Genomic DNA, 17,008 nt, shown 5'->3' with positions numbered 1-17,008 from the left:
CGATCCAGAGCTGAGCCCCGGCCAAGCCATCCCGGGGGGATGGGAGCTGCCCCTCGCCTCAACCCTCGCTTCCCGTAAAGCCCCGAGCCCCAGAGCCACGTGGTTTCCGACACGACACGGCCCCCCCGGCACAAAGCCCACCGGAGGGTCCCTCCAGGGCCACGCATCCCCCCCGCCCCCGACAGGATGTGGCTGAAGCAAAGCCGGGCAGGGATGTGGCCCCACCGCTGTTTTCACCCTTGAGATGAGTTCGTGGCGCTGCCAGGCCTGAGGGCTCAGAGGGTTTGTGTTTTTTGGAGCCCCCAACCCTCCCCCCGCGCATACCTAGGGCCGCATTCCCGGGGGAATACTCAGAGGGATGCTCTCAGCATCCCGGCATCACCCAGGATATGTCATCCTGGCCTGGGGCACCGTGTCCCTTCCCACCCCCCCTCCCTCCCAGCACCCCCAGGCCTTTCTCCAACCCTGGATTCCCGAGTCTCTCCTTGTTTCACCCACTGAATGGCGGTGGGTGCTCAGGGGCAGTGAGGCTGGGTGTGCTGCATCTGCTCCCGAGGGACCCAGGATGACTCCCCACTACAGGGCACACACTCCAGCTCTGGGATGGGGTTCCTGGGCAGGTCTGGGGTGGGCACAGGGAGACCCTTGACCTCTCACCCCATGGTCATCCCCCAGGAGAGCTTTGGGAAGCAGCTGGGGGTACTGCCAAGAATAGCATCCCAGGGCAAAGCCAGCCAGGGGATGGAAAAGCATGATTTTGTCCTCTAGGATGAAAGACCTGTGTCCCCACTGGCACCCCTCTCCTATGAGGAGACCTGCCACCATCACACCCTGACCAGCTCCCAGTATCAACACATCCTGTGGGGCCATGACACTGCCATGACCCCAATGGGGTGATGTAGACCCTGGGCATGGAGCCACAGGCATTCTCCTCCTGGTCTGGATGTGTCCCCCACCCATCTGGAGGAGAGGAGCATCCAAGGAGCTGCACCCCCAGGAAGAAAGGAGCCCAAGGCTGCTTCCAGAGGAGGTGCTGGCACAAGGAACAAGCCCTGGGACACAGCATGGCCCTGAGGCCAGGAAAAAGCCCTGTCCATCCTCTTGCCTTGCCTGGGGCAGAGGGCATGGCACAGCTGCTGCTGGCCCAGGCATGGGCAGGGTGTCAGAAGGGCTCCCAGGCCAGCCAGGGCCAGCAGGGCTCAAGGTGACCTGCAAAGCACAGAGAATATGCCCTCCTTGCCTCATGGATGGAGACATCTTGTGCTCCTCTTCTCCTCCCCAGACCTGCAGACCCCTGGGAAGGGGAGCACGGTTCTCCCCGCTCCGATGGCAGCAGTTCAGCTGGCAGGGACAGTGCCCCTGCACCCACCCACGCCCTTCCTCACACCACTTTGAGGCCCACCCTGCTCCAGGCAGGTGGATTCTGCAGGCTGAGGCTCCAGCAGAGAGCTGGCTGTGTGAGGGTGTGCCAGGACACCCACCTCACCCGAGCCCCCAGGGGAACACCCAGGGTACCAGCACCCAGCCACCAGACGTGGGGATGGAGATGACCCTCCCTGTCTGGGCAGGGATGCCTGTGGCAGCCCAGTGGGAGAGCAGCCAGAACACTGTGGGCAGGAGGCAGCGGGGAGACCCCTGAAGAGGAAGGGAGATGCTCCATTTCCACTGCAGGAGGGAAACTGAGGCAGGGAAGGGCTGGGATGGGCCCACACACTTGGAACAGCAAGGAGACCCAGAGCCAGCTTTTCCTGGCACTCCCCATCCAGAGGCTCCTCTGTGCTGAGGGCAGGGAGCAAAGACAGAGCAGGAACAACTCCCTGCCCTGGCACTGCCAGACCCCGGTGTGGGACATGAGATGGGATCACAGCCTCAGTGGGGTGCCCCCTCGCCCTCTCAGGAAGGATCCAGCCCCTCAAACTGGGGCTCAGCATTAAACCACCCCCCAAACCACTGCTCAACCTCTGAGCCAGTACTCAGCCCCCCAAATTGGTGCTTGGTGGCCAAACTGGCTCTCAGCTTCCCAAAACAGTGCTCAAGTCCCAAGCCAGGGCTCATCCCCCCAAGCCAGCACTGAACCCCTGAGAGGGTCTTGAACAGCCCAGAGAGGTGCTTGACCCCTGGGATGGTGCTCAGCCCTTGAAAACAGTGCCTGACCCCCAAGGCAGTGCTCAGCCCCCTGAACCAGCCACTGAGCTGCTGCCCAGACCCCAAACTGGAGTCCAGGCCCCAAAACAGTGCTTGAGCCTCAAGCTGGTTCAGTCTCCTAAATGCTGTTTGACTCTCATGCTGGTGCTCAGCCTCCCAAAATAGTGCATAATCCTCAAGTTGGTGCTCAGCCTCCCAAAACACCAAACCCCCAAATCAGTACTTGACTCCCAAGCCAGAACAATGCTTGACCACCAAACCAGTTGCCAGCTCCCCAAAACGGTGCTCAGCCCCTCGACCTAGTGCTCAACACCCCAAAGTGCTGCTTGACCCCCAAGCCAGTGCTCAGCCCCCAAAAAAGCCTTATCCCAAAGGAGGGGTCAGCCAGTCCATGGTCCTCCCCAGGGACAGCCACTCCAGTTTCCTCCCAGTCCACCTACTGGTCACACAGTCCTTCAGAAGGGCCAGACAGCCCTCAGGGGGGCTCCCCAATTTCCTTTGCCCCTTCATCAGCAGAAGGACAGAGGAGCACCATGGCAGGGAAGCCATCCCTTCCCAACATGCTGGCTGTGGGAAGGGACATGTCCCTCACTCTGTGTCCTGGAAGGGAGCCCCTTGTCCCCTTTCCCATCATTTCCCAGGGCAGCGGGACAGACAGGATTCCCAGAGCTCTGCTGGGAACCTCCCCAGCCCCAGAGCCATGGAGGGTGGGGGGCTGGAGCAAGGTAAAGAATATTGGGCACCTGGTCATCCTTGGAGGTGGCTGCATGGTGGGATGGTTTGTGGGATGGTTAGTGGGATGGTTTGTGGGATGGTTTTTGGGATGATTTGTGGGATGGTTTGTGGGATGGTTTGTGGGATGGTTTGTGGGATGGTTTTTGGGATGATTTGTGGGATGGTTTGTGGGATGGTTTGTGGGATGGTTTGTGGGATGGTTTGTGGGATGGTTTGTGGGATGGTTTGTGGGATGGTTTGTGGGATGGTTTGTGGGATGGTTTGTGGGATGGTTTGTGGGATGGTTTGTGGGATGGTTTGTGGGATGCAGATGAGATGGGGATGGGTGTGATGAGAACACATCCAACCTCCAAAGGAGGCAGCTGCTGGCTATGGAGGACTCACTCTCCACTGCCAGGGTGCTCACCAGCCCTGTCCATCGAGCTCTGGGCCCTTGGGATGAGCTGCTGAAGCCGCCCCCACAGAGCCCAGTGCCAGCTCTTTCCAGGATCAGGCTGGCAGTGGTTATGGATATGGCTGTCCCCCAAAGCACCAACCACAGGCAGCCTGGGGACCCCTGGGGGACTGGCCACAGGCCTCCCCCATTCCCCCAGGTTCCCCTTTCCCCCCATCTCTGGCATCTCCAGACCCCCAGACACAGCCCCCATCCCTGCCCCATCTCACATCCCTCCCTGCTGCCCCCCACCCCTAATCGAACTGGCTGCCTCACAGACTCATCCCAGTTTAATCTTCACGGTGCATCAGGCACAGGGGAAAAAACACAACGATTTTCCTTTTTTTTTTTTTTTTTGGGACTTAATCTTTACCTGGGGTCAGATTTACCAATCCTCCCACTAATCCCCCAACGCCTTCGCAAACCAAAGGACCCCCTCCTCCACCAGCCCCTCGGGAGCAGGTCCAGGAAGCACCCATAGCCCCAGGGTGCCTCGGAATTAGCACTCCAGGTGAATTCTTCCCAACAATACACCTTTTTAAAGGCTCTTTTTATTTAAGGAATCTGAATGTGAGGATGGGGGGAAGGAGATCACACAGTAATGGGCAGGTAGGGGCAAAGCCTGGGGGTCTTGGCTCCCCTGACAGGCTCAGATTTTGGGGGAATATTTAGGGAAAGGATGAGAAATCACTTCTTAAGAGAGGATTCCATGCCATTCCCTGCCTCAGTTTACCCGTGTGTAGAGATGAAAGGTCACCCCCTCTCCGGGGGTTCAGACGGCACCAGCTGCCCCTCAACAACCTCCAGCTCATCCCTGGTGGGGCAGGACTGGGGATCAACCCAGACCTGCAGATGGGAGAATTGGGGGGTTGTGGGAACAAGAGTTCCCATGGATGTGGGGGCTCTGGGATCCCTGTGGATGGAGGGGCCACGGGGCTCTGCAGAATTGGGAGAGCAGGGGAGGCTCTGCAGAGAGGGGCAACAGGGGATCTGCATATGGGGGGACAGGGGTCCCTGCAGATGAGGGGACACAGAGCTTTGAAGGGACAGGGTTCTCAGCAGAACAGAGGGACAGGGATGCCTGGAGGGAACGTGGGGCTTTGAAGAAGGGGGCACAGGAGTCCCTAAAGAAGTGGGGACAGGGGTCCCTACGGATGAGGAGACAGGGGGCTCTGTAGAAGGGGGACAGGGGCCCTGGCAGATTGAGGACAGGGCTCCCTGCAGAAGATCAGACACCATTGCCCATGTGGGGGACAGGAGAGGAACAGAGGGGACAGAGGGGACAGAGGTCCCTGCACACAGGCGACACACAGACCCCTACAAATCTGCCCTTTCCACGCCAACCTCCCGCTGTGCCCCTCTCCCAGCGGGGCTGCCCCCCGAGCTGTGCCGTGGCTCGGTTGGAAGCCGGGGCTGCCAGGAGCCGTGCCCAGCCCCGAGCCCCCCGCGGGCGTCGCGCCCCGGTGGCGCTGGGCGAGCTAACCGGCTGTGGCAGCGCGGGCCCGGCACCTCGCCGCGCCAGCCTGGAATTTGCAAGCTGTCCTGATGCATTAAAGCGCAAACGCCTGGCGTCCAGCTCCCAGCCCTGTGCCCGGCTGTGCCAGGCCATGGCATCCCCTCCCCGGGGACGCCGATGCGGGGCCAGCTGTCCCCAAGGGCGCTCAGAGCCACCATCATCATCATCTTCATCCTCCGCGCTTATCTTTTTTGCCCCCAGCCCCAGCTTTAAATAGCAGAATGGGGAGATGGTGCCAGGCTCGTGCTGTCACCGTGCTGAGGCAGGGGACATTAGGGACATGGAGAGTGGAGGGTCCCCACCAGTGCTGGCCCTGGGAGCCTGGCAGCACAGGTGACAGCGGAGTCCCCTCCAGCAGGCAGCACGTTGTGCCAACCCCGGGCATGGAGGGAACGGGGAGACCCAGACAGACACGGATGGACAGATGGATGGGATGCTCTGCTTGCCACCCCAGGGACACAGAGATGAGAGCCATGGCAGCCCTGCAAGGAGCACGCTGGCCAGCCAGATGCAGATGGGCTGCAGGCCCCTTGGACAGCACCCATTCCATGGGGATACCAGGATCCCCTCTCCCCTGCACCCATTCTCACAGTGCACCCTCCAAGTCCACTCCCTACACTGGGTATTTCCCAGGGATGCAGGAGGGAAAGGTGGGGAGGGGCAGCCCAGCCTGGCACTCACAGTTCAGTGTCCAGCCAGCACCTACCATCCCACATCCCCCACCCTGATACCTTTCAGATTCCCTGAGACTCCCCAAGACCACTGTCACATGTGCCATGGAATCCCCTCCAGGTCCTGGAGGGGACCGAGTCCACTGTGGGAGGACTGAACACCTGCCAAGGGTGGGGCAGAGGGGACACCCCCATCCCTGGCACACGCTCACCCCTCACCCACACACCCAGTGCTGCTCCCAAACCGTCCAAGAGCCCGACAGGCACCAGCAGCACACGCTCCTTCCCCAGCCAGGCAGGATGGGCTCAGGCGGCTGTGCCGATCCCAGCCACAACGGGACAAACAGCAGCGGGATGCCCGTGGGAGGAGGGAGGGCTGCAACAGGAGTGTGAAGAAACGGCTCTGGCGTGCTCTGTCCGGAGCCAGCTAACGAGGCCATATTTGAAATGCTTCGCATACCTCCGGTCATCAGATTAGTGGGATGCAGAAGGTAAAGCAGAGGGCAAGAGGAGCGCTCCCGGCTCCCAGGCAGCGATCCTCGGCCACAGCTCCAAGCGGCCACGGGAACTGGGGGAAAAGTCCCCGGCTGGCAGCGGGGCACGGGCACAGAGCAGCCACGGGCACCCCGGGAGTGATGGATGGGTGCTGGGATCTGCCTCTCCGCCGTGATCCCAGCAGGGTGCGATGCAGAGGCAGAAGGGAAAGGTGGAGATGGATAACCTAATGTGCTGCCATGTCCCGGCCACCAGCCCCTGCCACCTCCCCATGGCCCAGGTGAGGCCTGGACCTGCTGAAAAACCTTTCAGCATTTTACAGGGGCTTACACCAAAGTCAGAGAGAGACTTTTCACCAGGGCCTATCATGGTAGGATAAGGGGTGAGGGTTTAAAATTAAAAGACAAAAGTTTGGGATTGGATATTAGGAAGAATTCTTCCCTGTGAGGGTGGGGAGGTCCTGGCACAGGGTGCCCAGAGCAGCTGTGGCTGCTCCATCCCTGGAAGTGTCCAAGGCCAGGTAGGACAGGGCTTGGAGCAGCCTGGGACAGTGGAAGGTGTCCCTGCCCATGGCAGGGGGTGTGACTAGATTGACCTTTAAGGTCCCTTCCTGCCCAAACTCTTCTAGGAGTCTACAGAAGGAGCAAGATCCCACAGAGCTCATTAACCCTTCCTAAGTCAGCAAATCTGCTTGGACATGAATGGTCCTTCCTGGCCCTGCTGCAGGTCCAGGAGTGGCAGGAGAGCAGGAAGCTGCCTCTGAGCAGCAAGTAGGGGCAGAGGAATAGGAGCTCTTACAGGGTAAGAACATCTGGATTTGCAAACACTTGGGACCCTTCAGGGTTGGGATGTTCAACTGAGAACGTCTCAGCCTTCAGGATGTTCAAATGAGACACTGGGCTTGGATCTGGACCCCAAAATCCCATCTCTGAGGGAGAGAAACAGGCACAAAAAACATAAGGGCAAGTCCTAGCAAAAGGAAGTGAGAACCAATGACAGCAAGATCCTTGGGGACACCAAGACAGAACCCGGAGGATGAGTGGATGGAGCTCCATTGCTTGGTTGGACGTGGACAACAACTCCACGTGGAAGACTCTGGGAGAGAGATACTGCCCAGATATCCCTACAGAGAGCTGGAGCACAGACATGGGCTCAAGGCAGATTTGCAAAGGCAAAACCAAAACATCCATCAAACGAGGGCTGCTTCCAACCACAATCAAACGCCCACAAACCAGGAGGTGACCAGGGACAGCAGCAGCAGAGCAGGCCAGAGGGGAACATGCCCAAACTCATCACACCTGAGCACCGACCCAGCCCTTGTTCCAGCAGGCACCGTACCCAGGGAGCTCAGCTGAGCAAATGCGTGCCAGGGTCAGCCGAGGGTATCACGGGTGGCAGCAGCCACCAGACCCCACTGGAGACACTCAGGAGGCCAGGACAGCACTGTTCCCAGCCCTGCCACCACCCAGGTGACCATCAGACCCTGGGGATGAAGCCCATCTCAGCAGTGACCCAGAAATGACAGGGTACATCTCACCCCGTGGGCAGGTCCCACCCATCACCCACACTGTGCCCCCACCGAAATATCACAGGGCAGGGCCCGTCACCCCAGCCCTTTCCCAGCTCCCACCTCTCAGAGCTGGGAGGGTGGAGATGGAAAAGCACATCCTGCTTGGAAAATCAGAAAACAGCTTTTCTTTTTTCATTCTTTGCCACCACTTCCAGGGTCACAGCTGACACACATCCTCCCATGCCTGGGCCACCAGGCTGTCAGCATCACTGGGCAGGTGATGCATCCTCATCCTCCCAGCACAAAGGATGTCCCAGCTCAGGTGATGGAAGATGCCTTGGGACAAGTGACACTGTTCCAGGACAAGGACATCGAGCCAGACCCACACATCCCAAGGCAAGCTCTCAGGCTGGGAGCCATTAGTCCAGTCCCTTTTCCATGGACGGTGGAAACCAGGGACACCAAGGCAGCCACTGGAAAACCTTCTGACCTCAAAAATCCTTTTATCCACATAATCACAGGCTGCCACCCATGTGCAGCACAGGCTGTCATCTCGGACCATCAACACACTCCACCTGCTTGCAAGCCATGGGGAAAGACAAGCAGGGATGAAATCACTCTGAATATAAAAGGGACCAGCACTGCAGCACCCCAAAAAGAGACACTACAGGGTGGGCACACCACCAGCACTGAGATGTTGACAGATCTCAAAGCTTTTTTGAGTGTGGATGTCAGGTGCCTGAGGGCCCATGAGCAGGGTAAATGTGCCCTCTGGACTTTCCCAAAGGTGAAGGGACCCATAGGTCACCCTCAGACACTCACTGGGGTCACCCCGCCCTGCTGCCTGCTGTCCCTGGAGCTCTCCTGGTGCTCCAGCCCCACGGGGGTCCCAAGGGACACAGGACATGGGTAGGGATGCAGGCTGCTCCTCACCCACATGTCCTGATGCTCCCCAGTGAGCCCCCAGGATGGCGAGCCCCAGCCTCCCCAGCAGGACACGTCCCTCTGCTGAAGGCAAAGGCAGCTGCAGAGCTGATCCTCGTGGCTGAGCAGCAGTGAACTCACATTTCCTCCACTCCAGCCTGGGATTTCCCACTGGCCACCTTTGGAGGTGGTTCCTCCTCCAGCCACCCCCCTCCCACACCACTGCTCCCTGCACCAAATCACAGAATGCTTTGGGTTGGGAGTGACCTTAAAGCTCCCCTCCTTTCAACCCTCTGCCATGGGCAGAGACACCTTCCACTGTCCCAGGTTGCTCCAATCCCTGTCTGGCCTGGCCTGGAACACTTCCAGGGATGGAGCAGCCACAGCCTCTCTGGGCAACCTCTGCCAGGGCCTCCCCACCCTCAGTGTAAAACATTTCTTCCCTATGTACAAGTTAACCCTGACCTGTTACAGTTTAAAACCCTCACCCCTTGTCCTGTCACTCCAGACCCTTGTCCAAAGTCCCTTTCCAGCTCTCTTGAAACTCCTTTGAGCACTGGAAAGAGCATTAAGGTCTCCCTGTAGCCTTCTCTACAGAGAAGAACATTCCAAGACTGTCTCCAGAGCAGAGGGGCTCCAGCCCTTGGACCATCTCCATGGCATCCTCTGGACCTGCTCCACATCTGTCTGTGCTGGGTACCCCACAGCTGGATGTGGTGCCCCAAGGGGGTCTCACCAGAGCAGAGCAGAGCAGAGCAGAGCAGAGCAGAGCAGAGGGGGAGCACCCTCTCCTCACGCTGCTGCCCGTGGTGCAGCCCAGGCTACACTCATCTCTGTGCTGTGAGTGCACAGTGCTGGCTGATGTCCCATCTGTCACCCACCAGCACCCCCAGCCATTCTCCACAGGGCTGCTCCCAGCCCATCCATCCTCCCAGCTGTGCCAGGACTGGGGGCTGTCCCCACACAGGTGCATGACCTTGCACTTGGCATGGTTGAACCTCCCACCTTCCTCTCTCCCCATCACCTGCCTGGCAGCAAAACAGCCAATGCCACACAGCATCTACTGCCAGCTCCTCCATGCTTTCCCAAGCCACCAGAGCCCACCCAGTCTCGTGTCCCCAGGTGGGTGGAGGACCAGCCTCGTCCTGGGGCAGTGGCTCCCATCCTCCTCCTCAGCCTGGATGAGTTGCAAGAGCACCAATCACTTTGGGGACACCCATGCTCCATGCCTGGGCTCAGTGCAGAGAGGTGGCTGCAAGCGGCAGCAGTGATAATTGGGACTCACATAAGACCCCCCAATGCTCCCAGGAGTCAAAGTGGAGTCAGGGGAAAAGGAAGGGGAAAGGAGGAAAAAAAAAAAAAAACAAGAAAAAAAAACCCCAAGCCTTTTGAGTGCAATATTTTAGTTGAGCACCAGAGCATGAGTAAAGGAGGGAGCTTTTCGTGGTCTGGTGAGTTTAAGCTATGAGCTGAAAGTTTAACTATTAATACACTTAATCAAGAGGTTGTTCCTACAGCCAAGATTTGGGAAAACAAAACAGGGAGGCAGGAGAACGGTGGCACCCACGGTGGCCACCCCGGGGAATGTCCTTGCTGGGGAAGGTGGAGGGTCTGGGACCAGCTGGGGCTGGATCCAACCTCAGCCAAGCCTTGCATGGACACACCAGGAGGTGCCAGGTGCTGGCTGAGAGGGCCAAGCACCCTGGATCCGGCCATCCCCCCAGTGCCCCACACAGGAGGTTTGTCAGAGGGGACAGTTTTGGGAAGAGGATGTCACCCCCAAACCCTGCAGCATCCCCAGGTCGCAGACAAGCAGCACCTGCACTGCTGCCACCTGTCTGGAAAGGCCCTGGTGACACCAGGGGATGCCGGCGGCTGAGGGACCCCCAGGGTCGGGGATCCTCAAAATACCCACGCACACACTTCCACAGCATCTCCTCTGGCACAAACCTCTGCCACAGAGGAGGAAGAGGTGGGACAGGCTGAATTTTGGGGTGTAGCACCCAGAGCTCCTCTCCTCTGCCCACGCACCTCGTGTCACGGGCAGGAGGCACAGGCAGGAGCGCAGGGAGGTGCGGGCAATGCCGGCGGTCCGCATCCCCACCACAAAATCCATGTCAAGGACGCCTCGGCCGGCTCCTGCCTCTTCCCACCGAGGCGGGGGGGGAGGACACGGGGACATTCGTGACGCCCGGCACAATCCCCCCACCCCCTGCCCCCGCATCCCGCCAGGCACACAGCCCCCCCCGACCCTGCCCCCGGGGCCACCGAGCCCCGAACGGCGCCGGGACCAACTTCTGAACGGCACCGGCGGGTCCTTTGTTACTTTGCTTTTGTTGTCACACGCCGGCGCGTCCCCGTCCCCATCGTCCCGTCACCGTGTGTCCCCCCGCCCCCCCCACATCCCTCCCACAGCCCCCCCGGGCGGCGTCCCCGAGGTCAGGGCGCGACATCTGCCAGCGCGCCGAGGCGACGCCGGTACCGGCACCGGGGAGGGGGCGCAGCGCCGGGGGCATCTCCGGGGGCATCTCCGGGGGTACCCAGCTCGGGGACACTTGGGGTGACACCGCCACCGGTGGTGATGCGCTGCGGCGGCCCCGCGGGGGCCGCTGGAGGAGCCGTTTTCCCCGAAGCTTTTCCCGTTGGGAAAGCGAAGGACGGACGGACAGACGGAGGGACGGAGCGAGGTTTCCATGCCTACCAGCGCTCCCGCTGCGCGGGACCTCGGGGAGAGTCACCCCCCCTCCCCGTTTCCCATCCGACCCCCCTCGCCTCGGCCCCGCCGGGGGATGCAGCGCAGCCCGCGGGCAGCAGCGGGGGCCGGGGAACGCTGGGGGCCGGGCAGGCCGGAGGGGTCCCCGCCCCCCCGCAGCCCCAGGTGCGGCCCCGCCGCCGGGCCGGGGGCCGGGGGGCGCGGACAAAGCGGCACAAAGGGGCCGCTGACACAGCAGGGCCCGTTTCCAGAGAAACAAAACTTCCGCCGGCCCCGGCTCCGCGCCCCAGGTAGCCGGGATGGGCATCCCCCCCACGCCCCCCCAAAGCCGGCCTCGCCCGCCCTCCCACAGCACGGCATCCCCCATCATTCCCTCAGCCCCCCCGGCAGGGAGCGGCGGGGGGTGAAGGTTGCCCGGCCGGGTCAGCGCACACGCGGGGCCGTTACCGCAGGATGTGTGCGCAGCTTTGTTTGTGCGTGGGATGCCCCCTCCCATCCCCATCCCACCCCCTAACCCCCCATGCCATCCCCCCATCCTCCTCTCCCCAATCAATCATCCCAGCAAAGAATAACCCGACCCGAAGCAGCCCCGGCCCCGCAGGAAGGACGCTGCCGGCTGCGGGATGCGGCGCAAAAAAAAAAAAAAAAAAAAAAAACGGAATAATAAAATTAAAATAAAAAGGAAAGGAAAAAAAAAAAGAAAAAAAAACAAGCAAACAACAAAACACCCCACACCTCCATGGGGCGCATGGGGCCGCGGTTCAGAGGAGTTTGAGGCCGTAATTCCCAAATTCGGGTACAATCCAGAGCCCCCACGGTGGTTTTGGGGCTGGTGGCACCCACGGCGGTGCGAACGAGGGATGTTCCACGGTGCGATCGCGGCGGCTCGATGGGTGTCGGGGTGCGTGGGGTGCCCTCCCCGAGGCGGGAGGGGGGAGCAGGGGCATTGGGAATCCCGTCTGACGGCGAAGCGGGGCGAGGTGGGGGGGTTTCGTTGGGAACGCGGGGGGGGACGATAAAGTTGGGTGAGTTGTCGCACATGGCTGGGCGATGGCGAGCGGCGCCGCTCCCACGGCCACCCCGCGCCCGGGCACCGCTGGCGGAGCCAAACTGCCGCGGGAGCCCGGCGCAGCCCGGGGAGGAGAGAGCGACCCACGCGCGGACACCGGCACCGGGTGGGGGCTCCCCCCGCACCCCCCACGCGAACCCCGCCGCGGGTGGCGGTGCCGGCCCCGCTGCCCACCGCCTCCCCCCCCCGCCGCCGCCCCCGCCGCCCCCCGGCCCCGCCGCCACCATTGTCACCCGGGAAACCACCGGGCGCTGCCGCGGCGGTCCGGGGCGGCGGAGGGGGGAGACGTGGGGGGCTCACTCCATCCCTCCCCACGGCTCCCGGCGCATCCCCGCCGGGCTGCGGGTACCGGCAGCGGGGTTCAGTCGCGCCGAGAAAAACTTTGCTCGTTACCCCGACGTCCCCCCCTTCCCCTCCCATCCCCGGGGAGCGGCGGGGCCGCTCGGGCGCCGCGCAGGCAGCACCGGCCGGGCCCGACGCGGGCAGGCGGGCAGGCGGCCAGCTCCGGCCCCGCCGCCGCCGCGGGCAGCCCGGGCACGGCGCCGGGCGGCGGGGCGAGCCGCGGGTCCCCCCGCCAAACTTTTTTCTTCTCCACCACCTCCCCTTTCTCCGACGGCCCCCCGACACCCCCCACCCCAACTCCGCCGCCGGAGCGCCCCGGGGGCCGGCACCGAGCGGCGGTCCGGGAGCCGCCGCGCTGCGGGCAGCGCTGCCGGGAGCGGCGGGGGCTGCCCGGGCGCCGGGAAGGGGGCAGGAGGGGAAGGGAGCGGGCTAGGGAGAGGAGGTCAGCACCTGCCCGGGGCCGGGGCCGGGGCCGGGGCCGGGTAGCCGAGGCGGGCTCGGTGCCTCGCCGCCGCCGCACACCCACCTCCACATCGCCGCTCGCTCTGGGAGTGCGCAGCCCCCGCTCCGCGCTGCACGGCGCTGCCGCCGCCGCCGCCGCTGCCCGCGGCTGCCGGCAAAACCCGGACCGGACCGGGCCGAGCGCCCCGCGCCGCCGGACACCGCGACACGCCGCGACACGGCACGACACGCCGCGCGCGCCCCCCGCCGCCCCGCGAGCGCGCCGCCCGCACTGCCAGCATCCCCCGCCCCGGCTCGCCCGACCCCCAGCGCCGAGCGGCTACACCCATCCCCCGGGTCCCCGCCGCCCCCACGGGTGTCACCCCGCCGAGCCGTGCGCCGGCCGACCCCGCGGGTGGGGACGGAGCGTGACCCTCGCGTCCCACACACCGCCCGCGGGGTTTTATCCCGCTGTGACCCCCGTGGATCATCTACGCTCCCCGTCACGGGTGTAGCCGTGGTGTGCCCACCCTCCCCCGGGTGCCAGCTGCCCCCGTGGGTGTCAGCACGGTGTGTCCCCTCGTGTCCTCATGGGTGTCACTGTGCTGTGCCGTCCGTGGGCTGTACACCCGACACGGGTGTTGCCGTGGCGTGTCGCCCTCCGTGTCCCTGCTGGCCCCCCCCCCGCCCCCCCGAGTGTCACCGTGGTGTCCCAACCCCTCATGTCACACACGGGCGGGATGTCCCATCCCGCGTCCCATCCACCTCCACGGATGTCATCCTCTTCGTACCCCCTCCATGTCCCACCTGTCCCCCACAGGTTGTACCCCACTGTGTAGCCCATGTGATGCCGTGATGTCCCCCACCCATGTCCCATCCACCTCAGCGTGCCCCCCCCAATCCCCACCGATGCCCAGTGGGATGTCACCATCCTCTCTCGGGGTTGTCACCCAGCTGTACCTCCTCCCGCCCCGCTGTTCCCCGAGGGGTGACACCCTCCTGTGCATCCACATCCCCAGAATGTTCCTCATCCCTCTGTCCCTCCGGGGGGTGCGCATCCCTCTGCCCATGCCCCCCCCGCTCCACCCCTTGTCCCCAGTGTGGGGCGTCCCCCATCCCTCTGCATCTCTCCGTGGGGTGCCCGCCCCTCTCTTCCCCCTCCCGTGGGGTGTCCACGGAGTGTTCCCATCTCTCGGTCCCCCCGTGGGGTGCAGCTGGCAGAAGGGTCACACCCAGGTAGCCGAGGTGCAGCGGAGAGCACTGAGGGGTGCCGGGTTCCCCCCGCACGCCCGGGGGCACAGCAAGGATCGCTCTGGGAGAGGAGCCCCAACCCCGGAGTCCCGGAGCCCCAACCCCGGAGTCCCGGAGCCCCGGGCTTGCTGCCGCCACCGGGAGGGACCTCACGGTCCCACAGCGGGACATCGCTGAAATCCCCCTGAATAAACAGCAAATAATCGATGGTCCGATAAGTCAGCCGGAGGGAGGGGACAAATCCCGAGGTTTCGCCCCGCGGGGGGGATAACATGCTTGGCCCAGAAGTTTCCTGCTCAACTTTTCGCCAGAATTTTTTTTGCTCCTGAGGGGGAGAGTTGTTGTTGGGTTTGGGTTTTTTGGGTTTTTTCCTCCCGTTTGAATTGTGGGCACTGAAATATTGGAAGTTTAAAAAAAAAAAAAAATCCTTAAATCCCCACTCCTCAGCCGAGAGCAGCTTTCCAGGGACAAACAGCCCAAAAAAAACCCACCACCCCCAATTCCTGCAGCCTTTTCTGTTGCCAGCAAAATACCCAAACCCTCTCAAAAGCAGAAACCCTGACAAAAATGAAACTGGGTTTGTGTTGCCGTTGATTTTTTTTTTTTTCACAGGAATGCGAAATCTCTTCCCACCCCGCTCCCGCCTCGAAATGAAACAAAAAAAATCTGCGATGGGGCGGGGGGCGGGGGGGGGGAGAGAGGCGCGGATGCGCTGTTTGTATTTGATCCACGTCTCGTTAATTATGCGCCTCTCGCAGATTTAGCCACTGGGATTTGCAACCGCGGGTGCTGTGACGATGCTCCAGCTTCCCAAAAAATCTCCCTCCCGGGTGGCAGCGATGGGGGAGCGCGGTCCCATCCTCCTGGGCACCCTTTCAGCTCCTCTGCTGGCCCTCTCAGTGTCTTCCCAACCTTCCTCCCTCCACAATTCAGCCTCTCAGGCCCCCCAAAAAAGGGGCAGAGGAGCCTTGTGCCACTCACACGGGATGCGGGTGGCACTGGTGACACGGGAGAAGGGACAGCACCACTCCAGGTGACACTGCCCAGAATACACCACCATCTCACCCACGGGGGCTTCACCAAGGGCATTTTCTTTGCCCCTTTTTGGCAATTTTTAAGGACCTGACACAACCCCCTGATGCCGCCATGAACCACAGGCTGCTGATGTCCCCCTTGCCGAGGCAGGGCCTGTGGCCTGTGGCAGGACCTGGACTTTTGCCACCCACTGAAGGTCCCCAAATGCAGCAGCATTTCACTGCTCAGAGTGTTTGGAGAACTTCAAATCACCTTTACTGAGGTCTGGAATCCTCAAAGAGGAGAGAAACTGAGGCACAAAGCCAAGCTGGGACGTGCTGACAGCGACAGCAGCAAAGCTGCGGCTTCAGCCCAGTGCCCCCAGCAAACCTCCAGGCTCCCCAGTGTTCCCATTGCCCAGTCCCCAGCTCTCCAGGCACAGGGAGTCCCCCAAATCCAGAGGAGGGTCCCCCAGAGCTCCCAGACAGGTAGATCCCCACAACATGGGGACAGGGGACACGGTCCCTGAGCCTCCAATCTGCTCCTGGAGCCTTTCCCCAGCTGGGGGCTGTGGGGAACAGGAGGATGAGGATGGAGGGCAAGGGGGACAGCGGTGGAGAGTGAGTGGGCCAGAGGTGGAGGATGATGAGGACGAGGATGATGAGCAAATGGGACAGGAAGGGAGGGTGACAGGACAGGGATGGGAGGCGAGTGGGACAAGGTTGAAGGGTGAGCAGAATAGGGGCAGGGATGAAGGGCAGATGGGACAGGGATGAAGGGACAGGAGAGTGATGGTGCCAGGGATGGAGGACACAGGGAGCAGGGATAGATGGGACAGGGGATGGGGACAGAGGGCACAGGGACAGGGCAGAAACCTGTCAGCAAACAGCAGCACTGCCCCTGCTCGCTGCCTGCCAGAGCCAGGGCCAAAATCTCCCCCACCAGTGCTGGGCATGGGGCTCTGGCAGTGGGGGCCGCACTGCCCCCTCCCCACTTGGGGGACAAATCCAGGAGCTCTGCCCAGCTCCAGGAGAAGAGCCAGGAATACCTGGGGGTGGGACATGGAGGTGTCACAGAGTAGCCTGACCCCGCAGCAGTGAGGGGGGGTCATGCAGGTCCATGCCCCCCTCCCCAGGGTGGCACTGGGACACGGTGAGACAGTGGCTGGAGGGCTGCCAAGGCTGCATGACTGGGAGATGCATCCCAACAGTCTCTGGAGCTCAAACACACCTTCAAAATTCCCAGCCCCAAATTCCCCCAGCCCAGCCTCTGCCATCCAAGTGGGTTACAGAGCCGGCACCGCCTTGTCACCTCCTCCGTGCAGGGTGCTGGGTGTCTCCTGGTGGAGGGGACCCAAATCCAGCCAGATGCTGTGTCAGGTCCTTGGTGGCATCCCTGATTTTGGGGAGGGGGCTGCGTGGGGGACCCCAGCCCCTCCAGGTGCTATGCTGGGAGACACCCCCCCATTCTGGCAAGCGGGACTCAAACTGCTACGAACCCCTTGGTCCTGCTGGTGCTGGAAAACAGGGCTGGAGCAGCTGGTGTTTTTTGGGTGCCGACCTCCCAGAGCCCGGGTCGCAGTGACCCGGCAGCCTGCTCAGCGGGCTGCTGCAGCGGCACGGGGCTGTGCCAAGCGCAGGGGACACCGCAGCCCCCCGGCTGGAGGGACACGGCTGTCCCCACCTTCCTGTGACACAAGCCCTGAGTCCCAGCTCGGGGGTCCCGCGGGCAGCACGTATCCCCTCCGCC

At 62.4% G+C, this 17,008-nt stretch overlaps 1 protein-coding gene across 1 annotated transcript in view; it reads right to left on the bottom strand.

Moving 5' to 3' along the window:
• CXXC5 (CXXC finger protein 5) overlaps positions 1 to 13,153 on the bottom strand; it is a 36,399-nt gene extending 23,246 nt beyond the window's left edge. Inside the window, exon 1 of the mRNA XM_005523452.3 lies at positions 13,080 to 13,153. The gene's annotated coding sequence lies outside the window, so the exon portion shown is untranslated. The remainder of the gene's footprint in view (positions 1 to 13,079) is intronic.
• Positions 13,154 to 17,008: the final 3,855 nt, after the last annotated feature.

This window comes from Pseudopodoces humilis, chromosome 17 (assembly GCF_049639895.1).
Source record: "Pseudopodoces humilis isolate 2021_Gansu_Grassland_sample_001 chromosome 17, ASM4963989v1, whole genome shotgun sequence".
In the NCBI taxonomy this organism is placed as follows: Eukaryota; Metazoa; Chordata; class Aves; order Passeriformes; family Paridae; genus Pseudopodoces; species Pseudopodoces humilis.
This window is presented reverse-complemented; position numbering and strand designations above follow the sequence as displayed.